Consider the following 14,937-nt stretch of genomic DNA (forward strand, 5'->3'; position numbering starts at 1 on the left):
GTGCCTCTTTTAGGAAATATGCTGAAAGTTCATAATACATTTACTGTGGATTTAATACCATGAGAAAAATGCTAACTACATCAAATAGTTTTGAAGATAAAAATTCAGAGTAAAACTCCTTTCCTCTGCTCCTCGCCCCCCCCCCCCCCTTAAACAGGGATTTTTTGACACAGTACATGGAAATAATGACTCATAAATCAAGCATGTTTGGATGATACAAGTGCTGATTAGTTACAAAAATACTGGTGTCCTATGCTACAAATTTAAATTTAATAAATACATATTATTATACTTTTCATATGGCACATGAGATTCAAACCACTAAAAGTTGTATTGAATTTATTGTCCTTTAATTTTATGGAAAACCTTTCAAGTTACCAAAATTACTATTATTATTATTGTTATTATTATTTATGTAATTTTTGAATTATAATTTGAAAATCATGTGCAATGTAAATTTTATACAATATTAATAACTTATAGCTTTCACCTTTGAATGTAAAGGTCAATACATAATTAGCTTTGTATGGCAAATTGAGTGTCGCTGGTCACTTTTATTCTAACTTTTTGGAATTTTAGAAAGTAGCAGTTGTTGCTGATGAGGTGTAAAAAACAGATGCCACTTCTTTTTTGTACTGAATGTGATGCATTGTTAAATGTGCCTTTTCTGTGAATTAAAAAGTGAATATAAAGTTATGAAGCTTTTATTACTAATGTCAATACAAAAAATCAAACAATTTTAAAAAATTCAGCACCATGTAGGAACAATTCATACCTTGAGATGGCTGTGGCAGTACTAAAAATGGGCATTGTAGATCTAAATAAGATTAAGTAATTATTTGAAAATTTATGATTGACATTCAGATTTATGTTCTTGTGGTGATGCATTACTATGCATTTGTGCCAACTACACACCCACTCTAGCACACAGTCTCGTGCTGTGACGTGTCACCCAGCAAGAATTGTGTCCTTCCAAGGATAAGAGATTTATCTGCTATGTGCCCTTTTGCCACAACATGTGCAGTTTCCCTAAAGCATGCTACAGGAAGCATTCCCAACTCCTGGAACTTCCTGTGCTAACACCGAGCTGCCCACATGATAAGTGCAGCGATTTAACATTCCTTTGGTGTTAAGTTTATGTTCAAGTTATTTCATTATCAGAACTTAATGGCTTTCCATAGTGCTTCCAGAGAGGTGCATAACCCCTGAAGACATCAATGGTGAGTCAGTTTCATGTATCTATAAAGTGAACAGCATTACAGGCTCCTATGGAGGACTAGTAGGTGAGACTGATACTATATTTCACAGTAGCATTATTCAGCATCCACCTAGTGGTCTCATGTCCTGAACATGGAGTATCCACTTCATGGAGCCTATTTAAGTATAATGAGTGCAGCAAACTATACACAAATCACTGCAGCACCACCCCTTTGGCTGTTAGGGACTAAAATCCCACTGTGTTAGCTTAGCTTCAGCTATGGTCTTCAAATTCATTTATTTTTGTATTGTATTTTGTGCTTTTATCACTGTGTTAGATTAATTTCACCCACAGTATCCCAAATTCCTTTTTTGTATTTTCTATTTTGCTTTGATAACTGTATTATATTAGATATACTCACAATATCTCCAAGTTCATTTATTTGTATCTGCGTATTTCCTTGATCTCTGAGTTAGATTAGCTCTATTTACAATGCTTTAAGAACATTAGCGATGTTTCTCATGCTCTCTTAAATAACTCTGTAAACTGATTCCTCCAAACACAGACAATGGACATCCCTAGTGTGCATGTGTAATGCCTTCATGAGTTGTGGGGATTACTGGACTGACTGAATTGAGAATTTCTTTCATAGACATTTTTGGGGCAACTTACATTGTAAATGGGTTTCACAATTAATTGTGTCTGTTAATGTTTGAATAAAGGAACTGCTTTGTATTCAGATGTATTCTTACTGCATTGTTCCCATGCTTTACACATCCATTTACCCTCCATGCCTGGCAAACCCATGGTATCCGCCTCTCATACTTAATGAGAAATGCAATTCCACATTGGTGACCCTAATCAAACAACTCCCTCCCCCCCCCCTCCCCCTTCCTCCATAGGTCAAGCTCCATACCATGACTAGTGACCAGCCACACTGAGTCACTGTTGACATCATGTACCCCATAATCTCACTATCGCTCACCATCCAGGGCCATGTGCATAGTGCAGCACACTACTCCACTGTTCCAGTGCTAACGCAGTGAGCAAAGTGTCATGTCACAGGATGAGCCTAGTCCTAACTTACCACTACCTTTGGGTTTGGCCCATGCTAGATCCAAACACGCCTCACACACACAATCAACAAGTGCTTATGGTCAGGTTTCACGCCTTCCTCAGCCACTGTGCGCACCTCGCATCACCCTGGAACACCCTGCTCCTCCCAACCCCCAGCCAGCCCATGCTGCCACCCACATGCCACCTTTTCACAGCTGCTACCCTTGGTTGTGGTTTCCTTATGCAGAAGCAATATTCACTGGTTGCTCAATCACCAGTCACTGCATGAAATTTGCACCAACAATTGCACAACTCAAGCCTTTCACTGCAGCTGAGATGCGTGACGTTATAACAAGCCCACCACAGAATGGCAGGTTTGGTGCCCAAAAAGATGGGTTGATAGCATGACTGGCCAGCTCAGAAATGCACAACAAGTGTGTTCTACCATTTTCATACCTTATCAAAAGATCTGTTAAATAACCCAAGTAAATGCTGGCCCTTAGTAAACCTTCTAAGTGGGTCTAAGGCTTCCATCTAGTCCATCATTGACCAGTCTGGTGTGGCAGCTGAAGACAGCAAAACGAACTCAGAAGTTTTAAATTTAGAGTTGAAGAAATTGATCATGCAGGAGACTCATACAAACATACTGTCATTTGGCCATTGAACAGACACCCTTATGGATGACATAGTAATAAGCATCCCTGGTGTAGAGAAATAACTGAAAGAGTTGAAAACAAATAAGTCACCAGATCTGGATGGAAACTCAGTTCAGTTTTACAAAGAGTATTCTATGGCATTTGTCCCTTATTTAGCTTGCATTTATCATGAATCTCACACCAAACGTGAAGCCCCAAATGACTGGAAAAAGCTCAGGTGACCCCTGTATATAAGAAGGTAAAAGAATGGAGCTGCAAAATTATAGACCAATATCCCTAACATCAGTTTGCAAGACAATCCTTAAACATATTGTCAGTTCAAATTAAATAAATTTTCTTGATGCTGAGAAGCTTATGCCCACAAATCAGCGTGGTTTAGAAAGCATCACTCAGGCGAAACTCAGCTCACCATTTTCTCGCATGATATACTGCAAACCGTGGATGAAGGACAACAGGCAGATTCCACATTTCTAGATTTCTGGAAAGCTTTTGACTTAATGCCCCCTTGCAGACTGTTAATGAAAGTATGAGCATATAGAATACGAGTCACCTAAGACTTATTAGTAATAGAACACAAAACATTGTCCTTAACAGTGAGTGTTCGTCAGAGACAAGAGTATTGTCTGGAGCAACCCACAGACATTTGACAGAACTGCTGTTATTTTCTGTATACATAAATGATCTGGTAGAGAGAGAGTGGGCAGCAATCTGTGGTTGTTTGCTGACAATACCGTGGTGTATGGGAAGGTATCAAAGTTGAGTAACTGTATAAGGTTACAAGATGACAGACAAAATATCTAATTGATTTGATGAACAGTAGCTAGCTCAAAAGATAAAAAAAATATAAGTTAACACAGGAGATCAGGAAAAACAAGCCTGTAATGTTAATATACAGCAGTAGTAGTGTCCTACTTGACACAATTGCACCATTTAAATATCTGGGTGTAACACTGAAAAGTGGTATGAAATGGAATGGGCTTTTGAGGATTGTTGTATGGAAGGCAAATGGACGACTTCAATCTATTGGGAGAATTTTGGGAAAGTGTGATTTATCTGTACATATGACTGCATATAGGACAACAGTGTGACCTATACATTAGTACTGATTGAGGGTTTGGTATCTGTACCAAGTTGGATTAAAGGAAGATATTGAAGAAATTCAAATGCAAGTAGCTAGATTTGTTAGCAGTAGGTTCAAATAAAATGTAAGTGTGATAGGATGCTTCGTGAACTCAAATGGGAACCCCTGGTAGGAAGGCAACCTTCTTTTCAAGGAGCACTATTAAGAAAATTTAGAGAACCGACATTTGAAGCTAACTGCAGAAAATTCTACTGCTGCCAACAAGGATCATGAAGATACCATACAACAAATTATGGCTCTTACAGATGTATGTAGACAGTCACTTGTCTCTCACACTTTTTGCAAGTGGAACAAATGAATAAATGAGTAGTAGTGGTACAAGATACACTCCCCCACACAAATTACAGTGGCTTGCAAAGTATTTATGTAGAAATAGATGTAGATGTGAGCACTATTTTCAGCAGAGGATTGCACTGAAATGTGGCCCTCACTACTCCTGCATTTCCATGCATATGCTCAGCCTACAATCATTTCCAAAATGCTGATACAAACTGGCTCACACATCTGCCAGCTGTAGTTCACATGGCATTAGCCAAGCATGACTATAGGGACACTGATGCAGCAATCATTATTGAGGATAGTGTATTCAAGCACATAGACCTCCACACCATCACCGCCGTCACATAGCATCATGATGTCCCTTCACAGCCTCCCACACAAACAGCCCCCATTAGCACCCATGTCTGCCACATCCCAAGAACCCTCCACAGACACAGCACAACTCATAATCCAAATGATTGGTAATATGAACAAGCTCATCCCGACCATGAAGCATGTGCAACCCCTGTCCCTTTGCCATAACCATCCCTACCTTTTGATGCCTATAACGACTGGTGCATACTCCTGAGCAGGTGCATACCCCCTGACCAGCAGCTACTGGTGGCAGCAACCAGGACGTTCAGTGTACAGGTGACCTTTGCTGGCATCATCAGCTTTTTGGCAGTGACAGACAACCTATCAGGCACTGCGTGCATGGTTCCCGAACAACAGTGAAAATGGGAAGTAGACACACACAGGCATTGTGCCATTTCTCAGTGCCTGTTCATGCACAGTCTTCAGAATCCCTCCTTCCCAACAGCCCACCTGCTTGGCACCAGCTATATCTGTTCATTTATTCCTCAAAATTTTACCCTCCTCTGGGCCCATTCACCCCTCACCCCTCCTCCTCCTCCTCAACGCTGCCTACTGCTTTCAAACCCGGATCATCTATCTTGGCCTTCAGCAAGATTTTGCATGGACCTTTACCATGGCTGGCATTATGGATCCCGTGCTTGGCTCTGACTTCATTGCGCACTATGGCCCCCTCTTTGACCTGGCAAATTGTTTTATTGTCAATGGTGAGTCCCACCAATCCATTTCTTGCAGGTCCTGCACTGCTACTCATATTACCGTCGCTGTCATATTTCCATCCCTCTGCTACCTCCTCAATGAATTTCTTCTGCTCATCCACCCTTCCACCACACCCTCGGAGGTACAACCAACAATGACCATAATGACACCAGGAACCCCAGTTATCTGTCACCTCCTCTGGTTAAAAAACAAGGCATGCACACCAAAATCAAGGCAACGATCACTGCTGTTGTGCTCTGCCCATAAAAGAGCTCATGAGCCTCTGTCCTACACCTTATCCCAAGAAAAGATAGCACTTGCTGCCCCAGTGCTCAATGCCAGGACGCTCGCTGACCACTGTCCAGTGCCCCTCTTGTGGAACTATCTTCAGCATTTGGTCTTTTTGGGATTGTATTTGTGCCATTTGGGCTCTGCAACACCACCCAGACCTGGCAGCGCTTTCTCATCAATGTTGCTGATGGCACTTTGGGTTATTTTGCCTACCTGGATGGTACCCTCATTTACTTATGTGATCTCACTGCCTATGCCTCCAGGAGGTAGTTTTCTGCCTCCAAAATGCAAGAGTTATTATCAAGCTGGAGAAGCATGTCTTGGGTGTTCCAGAGTTCACCTTCCTTGGACTGAGAATATCATAGATGGGTTCCCCTCCACTGGATGAGAGGTCCTGACCATTGTCAAATTCCCATACCCCACAACTTTTCCTCAGGATGGAAATTTTTTCATGCATTACCTGAAGAGTGCTGTAAGCGTGCAAGCACCACTGTCTGCTACACACCAGGGCAATTGCACTAAAGGTAGCAGCCCTTTACCTGAATAACAAAAATGAGGTGAGTTTGTACCAAATGAAATGTGACATCTCACTTGCTGCCCTCCTAACCCACCCCCATTTGACTTCCCCACTCACGATCATTACCGATGCCAGCCAGTTTGCCCCAGGTCTCATCCTTCAACAACATGTTGAAGGCTCTTTGCAGCCACTGGCTAATTTTTCCACAAAGCTCTCTGTGCCGTAGCAGAGTTGAGCTGTGTATGACCATGAGCTGCTTGCTGTATACAAGATGGTGAAGTACTTCCACCACTCGGTGAATGGATGGCCCCTTCATGGATTTCACCAACCGCTACCTCCATATAACAGGGTTTTGTTGAAAGGAAGATACACAGATTTCCCCTAAGCAGTTCTGTCAGCAGGAATACATACATGTAGCACATTTCACAACTGACATAATGCAAATGGCTGGCTTTGGGAATATCACCACCAACTACCTCAGCGCTTCCTGTACCCTCATTGTCCTCCTAGACTTCACTGTCCTGGCCACTGCCCATGCAGCCACTCCCAAGCTGCTAAGACTATGCAATGATTCAAACACTGGACTCAACCTCAAATTGCAAATCTCTCCTGGTACGGACTTACCCATCTGGTGTGACGTTTATGTGGGTTCCATCCACTCGGGTGACTCACTGGAGCACATCTACTGCTACTTTTCCCTCTGATTTCCACAAGGCGGCATTCAGAAACCTTCATGGCCTGTCCCACATTGGTGGCCACGCATCTGCAGCCCTCATGCAGGAGCATTTTGTCTGGCCCAATATACAGCAGGACTGCACCAACTAGGTGCACACCTGCCCCCTGTGCCAACGCTCCAAGGTAGTCTGTCATGTGGATGCCCCTACAACTTTTTCCCCCAAGTGGGTCATCATTTATCCCATATCTGTACTGACACTGGAGGTTCCTTTCCATTATCAAATGGCCACCAGTACATCCTCACCATCACTGACAGGGTTGAGAAGCTGTGCTGCTGGCAGACATAGAGTGACCAAGAAACCTGGGCCTCGTTTGCATTTTGAGAACCCTGTCATTTGACAATGGACTGTGGACAACAAGACACATCTTTTTTTTGTATCCTGCTGACTCATCTAATATAGGGTGCCTAGGAAGCTGTCTTCTTGGATCACTAGACAACAATTCAAGCAAATTGTATTAATGGAGTTTATTACAGTAAATTATATTGATGATACTTAACTTAATTTATTCACAAACATGTGTCGCTAGCAACTGACAACATGCAAATAATCAATGTCCTTCGGTATGTACAATTTCACTGTAAGCAAAACAGTACAGTTCATTAAGTCACTGCTGTAGCATTTGTATGATGGCTGGTCTTCCAATCTGCCTGCAGATAGGCGGCATGGTGGTTCTATTCTCTTTGCATAGAGGATGCTCCTGTCTTGGTGTCATCCTAGAGAGCATGCTAATGGCTGATGTCATCTCACAGCCCTCTCTGCTCTTCTGTTCTTGATCATCATGCTGGCGGTTGTCATTACGCCGGAACACATCTTGCCTGTTTAAAGCATTCACTGGAACTTGCAGTACACATGTCCATTTCATGACTAATTACTGCCCTGACACTAACAGAATGCTGGAGAGATTCCACAGGAACCTAAAAGCTGCCCTTACATGTCCATCTGTAACTTAGTCTGCTGCCTAGCCACTAGTTCTCCTAGGCTTGTGGACGGTCCACAAAACTCATTTGGGTGCATCTGCCACCATACTTGTGTGTGGGCAGCCGCTCGCTGTTCCAGGTGACTTCATTGGGCCACAACCCCTGCAGCCTACCACCTGCATCCAAACCATCTGCATGACTGTATGGCATGCCTGCCCCTAGGGCCCCCATAATGCCATGGTGAATACAAGTACTTCATGCACTGAGAGCTCCACATGTGCATGCATGTCTAGCTCTGGGTGGATGCCAGTCAATCTTTTCTCTGCCCACAGTACTAAGGCCACACCTCATGCTTAAGCATGGGAAGAAGACCTTTCTTGTTTGTCTCTGCAGTGCTGCTGCCACAGCATACACCGAGCGACTGAAGCTGGAGTAAATGCTCAAACGCCCCAGCCCTTGCACACCAACAATAATAGAAATTGAGGTGACACCAAGTGACAAAAAATGTTACACTGGCCGACATCACTGACATGATGGGAACCACTTGGGGCCCAACATGATAGGGTGCCCTGCCATTTACATGACTGCCTGCTCCGGCCACCCACGAAACCTGCCACCACGCCTCCACCACTGAACATTAATGATGTTTTTCCTGTTGTCTTAAATAGCTTGTAAACCGATTACACCACACAAGGAGAGTGGGCACCCATTACGTGTATTTGTAATGCCTTCATGAGTAATGGAAGTTACTGGATTGACTCAATTGAGAGTTTTTGTGTGTAGACATTTTTGTGGCACACTTACCTTGAAAATGTATTCTGCAATTAATTGTGCCTGTTAACATTCCAGTAAACGAATTGCTTTGTATTCAGACTTCTTTTTGTTACATTGTCGTGAGATGCCCACACCATGTGTTCTACACCAAGGCACCTGCTACCACACCTATGATATCAGCAAATGCCTCTGTCACAATGTGGGACTCTGTCTACCAGCAGGAGGCTGCAGCAGTTAGTACCTATGGCACTAGCAGAAGACAGCATGCGTGGGGAGCACTGTGCAGTGCCCTCTGTGCTTCATCTGTTTGAGCAACAGAAATTCACAATACTCTCCACCAGGCCCCTCCACCAATGGTGCATGCCCCCTCCCCGGGGAAGTGGTGTGACACGGTGTTACCCCCATGCCTGGCTCACAACATGACAGCCAGAGGTCGCCACATTATCACATCTCCACTGTTGTCAGTTGACCTGGGATCGCCGACACCGTGACACTGCTGCCCTTTCTGTCTCGCATTGGTGTGTGGGGGGTTAACTGTGTCTGTGTGGTAATGCAGTACTGCACATTTGTGCCCTCCACCCATATGGTCTAGCAGACAATCTTGCGCTATAGCAGACAATTCATTGCCCAGCAAAAGAATCTGGTCATAAACTGTATGCATCTCAGGACAGGAGTATTCTCTGGAATGTGCCTCTTTGCCACAGCACATGGGGTTTCCATAAAGCAGGCCACAGGAAGATTCCCCACTTCCCATGTCGATGCTGATCTGTTCACACAATGAGTGCAGCCATTTAATCTTCCTTTGGTGTTATGTTTATTTTCAGTTACTTTATTATCAGAATTTAATGGCTTACTGTGGGGCTATCAGATAGGCACACAACCCATGAAGACATCAATGATGAGTCAGTTTGTAGCAGTTTGCCTACTTCTTTCTTTGTTGTCCTCGGTGTCGATGTACTGGCTAAAAGAATAGGGAGTCGACGTGCAGTACTGTCTGCTGTAAATGATGTAGCCGACAGATGCACAGTTGCGTTTCACAGTCTTTTACTTTCACTTTTCACAACCCCTTAATACTATACAGTTACACATGACCAGTGCACTATTGTTCTAACTTCCCATAAGCCTCATTAATAGTTAGCAGATGAACATCCACATACTGCCAAAATAGGTTCTGATTTACTTATAAACTATACATAGGATAGGAGAAGAGTTTGGCTGCCCCAGGAAAGATGAAAAATGAGACAGACAGATGGGGTAAGCATTGTCGCCACATAATGAATCCAACACAGAATGCTGAACCCTCTACTTGCTATTTGCACAAGGAATTAGTCCCAAATATTACATCAATGCTGAGATTTTGAATCACCAACAAATTGTACTCCAACAGCTGTCTCGCCAATTCCACAGTTAATAGTACCTCTTGTTTCACGCTCTTTGATAGGTTACCAGTAGCACCAATAATTTTTATTCCAGAAACATGAATCACTACTATACCCTCAGTGTTCTTAATAGATTCAAAAGATGCCTGTGACATGCCATTCAAATCACTACCACAGTTCAGTAAATACTTAACATGTATACCTTGTACATTTTCAGTTATTACAGGGTGCCACACTTCATTTTCACTTACCACATTGCCATCATTATCAATAAGAAATTCAAATACACCATTCTCATCACTACTGGATTCATCACTGCTGTCATCATTACACCCACAGTCAGAATCAGATCCACTTTCACTTCCTCTGTGCTTTAGATTTTGTACTTTTTCCGCCTTTTTCTCCATTTCAGACAATTTTGAATCTACATTTTCAATTAATTTTTCCAGTTTTTCCTCTACCACTACTGCACACTGGGTTTTTACCTCAGTTTCTGAATCATTTTTAATGTGATCAACTTGGTTCTCAAGTTTAACTTTGTTTTCAGCATAAAATTTCCTGGGAGCTTTGACTTCATCTTTACACTGTTTTTCAGAAGCCACCACCCTCCTACTATAGTCATCACAAAACTTTTTTCTCTCTTCTACACATTTACTACTCATTAATATTAATTTCTCATTAGTATTCTGCTCTACTTTCTTTATCTTTTCAGGCTATCAGTGTCAGTTTTTATACTACTAATATCTACTTTCATACTACTGATGTTATTTTCCACCCTACTAATGCCTTCTTTTGTACTCAAATTACTCAGACTACTCATAATTTGCCTTAACATCGCTCCCACTTTTCCATTTGCCATAAACTTTCGCCCCGCTGATTTCCGCTACTAGATTCCTCCTCCTTAACCTTAACGATCTCACACGCTTCAGTACTGTTTTTGTCCATTTCGCTCACATCAGCACACAATGTATATGATGCTTTTATCATTCCATCTACAACAGGACTTTCGTTCCCATCATTCAAAGTTACATTCATGTCTGATTTATAACTACTATTGTGTACATAACCAGTCCCACTTAGGTCTTTCTGTTCATTTAACACCTTAACCTCTACAGCTTTGTCCTCAGTCACACTGTCTTCTTATTTAATACAAAACAGCTTTTGCTATGAGATTACTTTATTCTCATTTATTCTGCTGCTCTGCTGCTGTGGTTGTCATCTGAATCATCACCTGTACCGCTGCGGCAAGTTGTAAGTCTCTCAGCGAGGTATCGTGTTTATCTCTGGTCAGCTGTCTCCACCTGTGTGCTGACTGACTGCCCTGTACTCAGTGGCTGCTTCCATAGAACCCATTCACTGATTGGTTGCTGTTATACTGTGGCCATGAAACTCATGCGCTGATTGGCTGTAGCCCCACTGCACTGTAAACCGCTGTCGGGTTCACTATTCAAAGTTTGTGAGTTCTAGTTTAATGTGGCTATGTAAAATATTCCTCACCTGGGGCACCACATGTAGCAGTTCACCTACTTCATTGTTTCTTTGTTAGTTGTCCTCGGTGTCAATGCACTGTCTAAAAAAATAGGGGGTGGATGTGCAGCACTGTCTACTATAAATGATGTAGCCGACAGATGGACAGTTGCGTTTCACAGTCTTTTACTTTCACTTTTCACAACCCCCCAATAATACACAGCTATATGTGGCCAGTGCACTATTGTTCTAACTTCACATAAGCCTCATTAATAGTTAGCAGGTGAATATCCACATACTGCTACAATTGTTTGCTACTGAACATCTACGAGCAGTAAAAACCTAATCACAAAGTTCACAGTTCTTGAAGAATAGAAAGGTACATATGGAGCAGACATGGTCATTGTTTTTACACATGGCCTAATTGATTAACACTTATTCCACAATTAATTTGAAACATTGTTGTTGCTCTAACCAATACAGGTTTCTTGTCTGAAACTCGACCGTGGACTGACTGTCTCATGACCAAAAATCGGGCCCTACAATAGTAGGTGCTGAAATTACAAATTGTTCAAAGTTTAATTTACAAAAATTACAATTAAAACTTAACACATTAAATTAACTGAATATACTGAAAAATTGGTTATTTTTAACAGTTTCTTGTACCACAAGAGTTAGGCTGAATTATTCATTTAAATGATGAAATTAACATACATCAATAGGCAAACAATACTTTTTACAAAACTGTTAATTGCTTTGGAATTAATTAAGGACTGGCTTTGCTAACATGTTTCCGAATAGAGTCAAATAGATCCTTTAGTTATACTATTAGTTGTTCCTCAAAATGTTTATAATTAATACAGAATTTATTGTTGTTTATACATCAATAATAGAATTTAAGTTACATAAAAATAACTGGTTTCACCCTATATTGAAAGTACTAATGAGGAATAGTCAAAATAAATTAGGAAATTAATTACATACCCAAAACTAAGCACAAAATTAGATCTGGTGTTATATTCTTAAAAACTTAGGGCCAACCTTACTCTTTTATGAAAATGCAGGTTTATGTTAATGGTAATTAGTTAAAACTGAAAAAACAAATTTAAGCTCAGTACAGCTGATAGATTCACAAAACAGAACATAAAATTTACATTCCTAGCTTTTGGAACTTTGTTCCTTCATCAGGGAGGAGAGAGGGGAAAAAAGGGAAGAAGGGAAAGTGGATTCAGTTACTCACAACCCAGGTTATGAAGCAACAGGGAAAGGTAAACAGAGAGGGTAGCAAGGATGGAGGCATGGTTGTCAGAGGGAAGCCAAAGATATTCTACTTTTAAGTAGTGTGCCAGCTTCAAACCAAAGAGGATACACACAGAAGTAAAGAGGTATATAGTATAAAGATAAACACAACTGTGTAGGATGAAAAGATGTGTGAATGGCTAAAGAGGAGAGGGGAAAAGGAGAAGACTGAAGAATAAATGGGAGTGAGGTTGGTTAATGTAGGTTCAGTCCAGGGGGATGGTGGGATGAAAGGATGTGTTGGAGTGCAAGTTCCCATCTCCGCAGTTCCGAGGGACTGGTGTTGGGCCGGAGAAGCCAAATGGCACATACGTTGAAGCAGGTTCCTAGGTCCCTAGAATTATGCTGGATGGCATGCTCTGCTACTGGGTATTGGACATCTCCTAGGCGGACAGTTTGTCTGTGCCCGTTCATGCGCTCAGCCAGTTTAGTTGTCATCATACCGATGTAAAAGGCTGTGCAGTGCAGGCATGTCAGCTGATAAATGACATGTGTTGTTTCACATGTGGCCCTGCCCTGAATTGTGTATGTTTTACCAGTAGCGGGACTGGAGTAGGTGGTTGTGGGGGGATGCATGGGGCAGGTTTTGCAGCAGGGTCGGTTACAGGGGTAGGAACCGCTGGGTAGAGAAGGTGGTCTGGGAATATTGTAGGGTTTGACAAGGATGTTACGGAGGTTAGGGGGGTGACGAAAGGCAATCCTGGGTGATGTGGGGAGAATATTGTCAAGGGATGATCTCATTTCAGGGCTTGACTTGAGAAAGTCATATCCCTGGCAGAGTAATTTGTTGATGTATTCAAGGCCAGGATAATACTGGGTGACAAGGGGAATGCTTCTGTGTGGTCTGGCGGTAGGAACATTGTTGTTGGATGGGAAGGAATGTATTGCTCAGGAGATATGTTTGTGGACGAGGTCTGCAGGATAGTTGCGGGAGAGGAAAGCACTGGTCGGGTTATTGGTGTAATTGTTGAGGGATTCATCACTGGATCAGATACATTTGCCACGCATACCTAGGCTGTAGGGAAGGGAGCATTTGATGTGATGTGGAATGCTAGTTCTGCAAGGTTCGCAGGAGAACTTCTGCAAAGTTTGGAAGGTAGGAGACGAGGTACTGGCAAAAGTAAAGCTGTGCTTGAGTAGCTCAGTTGGTAGAGCACTTGCCCGCGAAAGGCAAAGGTCCCCAGTTCGAGTCTCAGTCCAGCACACAGTTTTAATCTGCCAGGAAGTTTCATATCAGCGCACACATGCTGCAGAGTGAAAATCTCATTCTGCAGTATCCATTATTTGATACCATCTTTATACCGCATGCTGTCACTGACCCTCCTCAACCGAATGGTCACAACACACAAAAGTACACCACTGGCCATTAAAATTGCTACACCAAGAAGAAATGCAGATGATAAACAGGTATTCATTGGACAAATATATTACACTAGAACTGACATGTGACTCCATATTCACGCAATTTGGGTGCATAGATCCTGAGAAATCAGTACCCGGAACAACCACCTCTGGCCGTATTAACGGCCTTGATACACCTAGGCATTGAGTCAAACACAGCTTGGATGGCGTGTACAGGTACAGCTGCCCATGCAGCTTCAACACAATACCACAGTTCATCAAGAGTAGTGACTGGCGTATTGTGATGAGCCAGTTGCTCGGCCACAATTGACCAGATATTTTCAATTGGTGAGAGATCTGGAGAATGTTCTGGCCAGGGCAGCAGTCGAACATTTTCTGTATCCAGAAAGGCCCATACAGCACTTGCAACATCTGGTCGTCCATTATCCTGCTGAAATGTAAGGTTTCGTAGGGATCAAATGAAGGGTAGAGCCACGGGTCGTAACACATCTGAAATGTAATGTCCACTGTTCAAAGTGCCGTCAATGTGAACAAGAGGTGACCGAGACGTGTAATCAATGGCACCCCATACCATCACGCCGGGTGATACGCCAGTATGGCGATGATGAATACACGCTTCCAATGTGCGTTCACTGCGATGTCACCAAACACGGATACAACCATCATGATGCTGTAAACAGAACCTGGATTCAACCAAAAAAAATGACGTATTGCCATTCGTGCGTCCAGGTTTGTCATTGAGTACACCATAGCAGGCGCCCCTGTCTGTGATGAGCATCAAGGATAACCGCAACCACGGTCTCCGAGCTGATAG

At 42.5% G+C, this 14,937-nt stretch overlaps 1 protein-coding gene across 1 annotated transcript in view; it reads right to left on the minus strand.

Moving 5' to 3' along the window:
* Nucleotides 1-14,937, minus strand: part of LOC126458478 (serpin B6-like) — a 332,205-nt gene that overhangs the window by 34,833 nt on the left and 282,435 nt on the right. The window lies entirely within an intron of this gene.

This window comes from Schistocerca serialis, chromosome 2 (genome assembly GCF_023864345.2).
Source record: "Schistocerca serialis cubense isolate TAMUIC-IGC-003099 chromosome 2, iqSchSeri2.2, whole genome shotgun sequence".
Classification (NCBI taxonomy): domain Eukaryota; kingdom Metazoa; phylum Arthropoda; class Insecta; order Orthoptera; family Acrididae; genus Schistocerca; species Schistocerca serialis.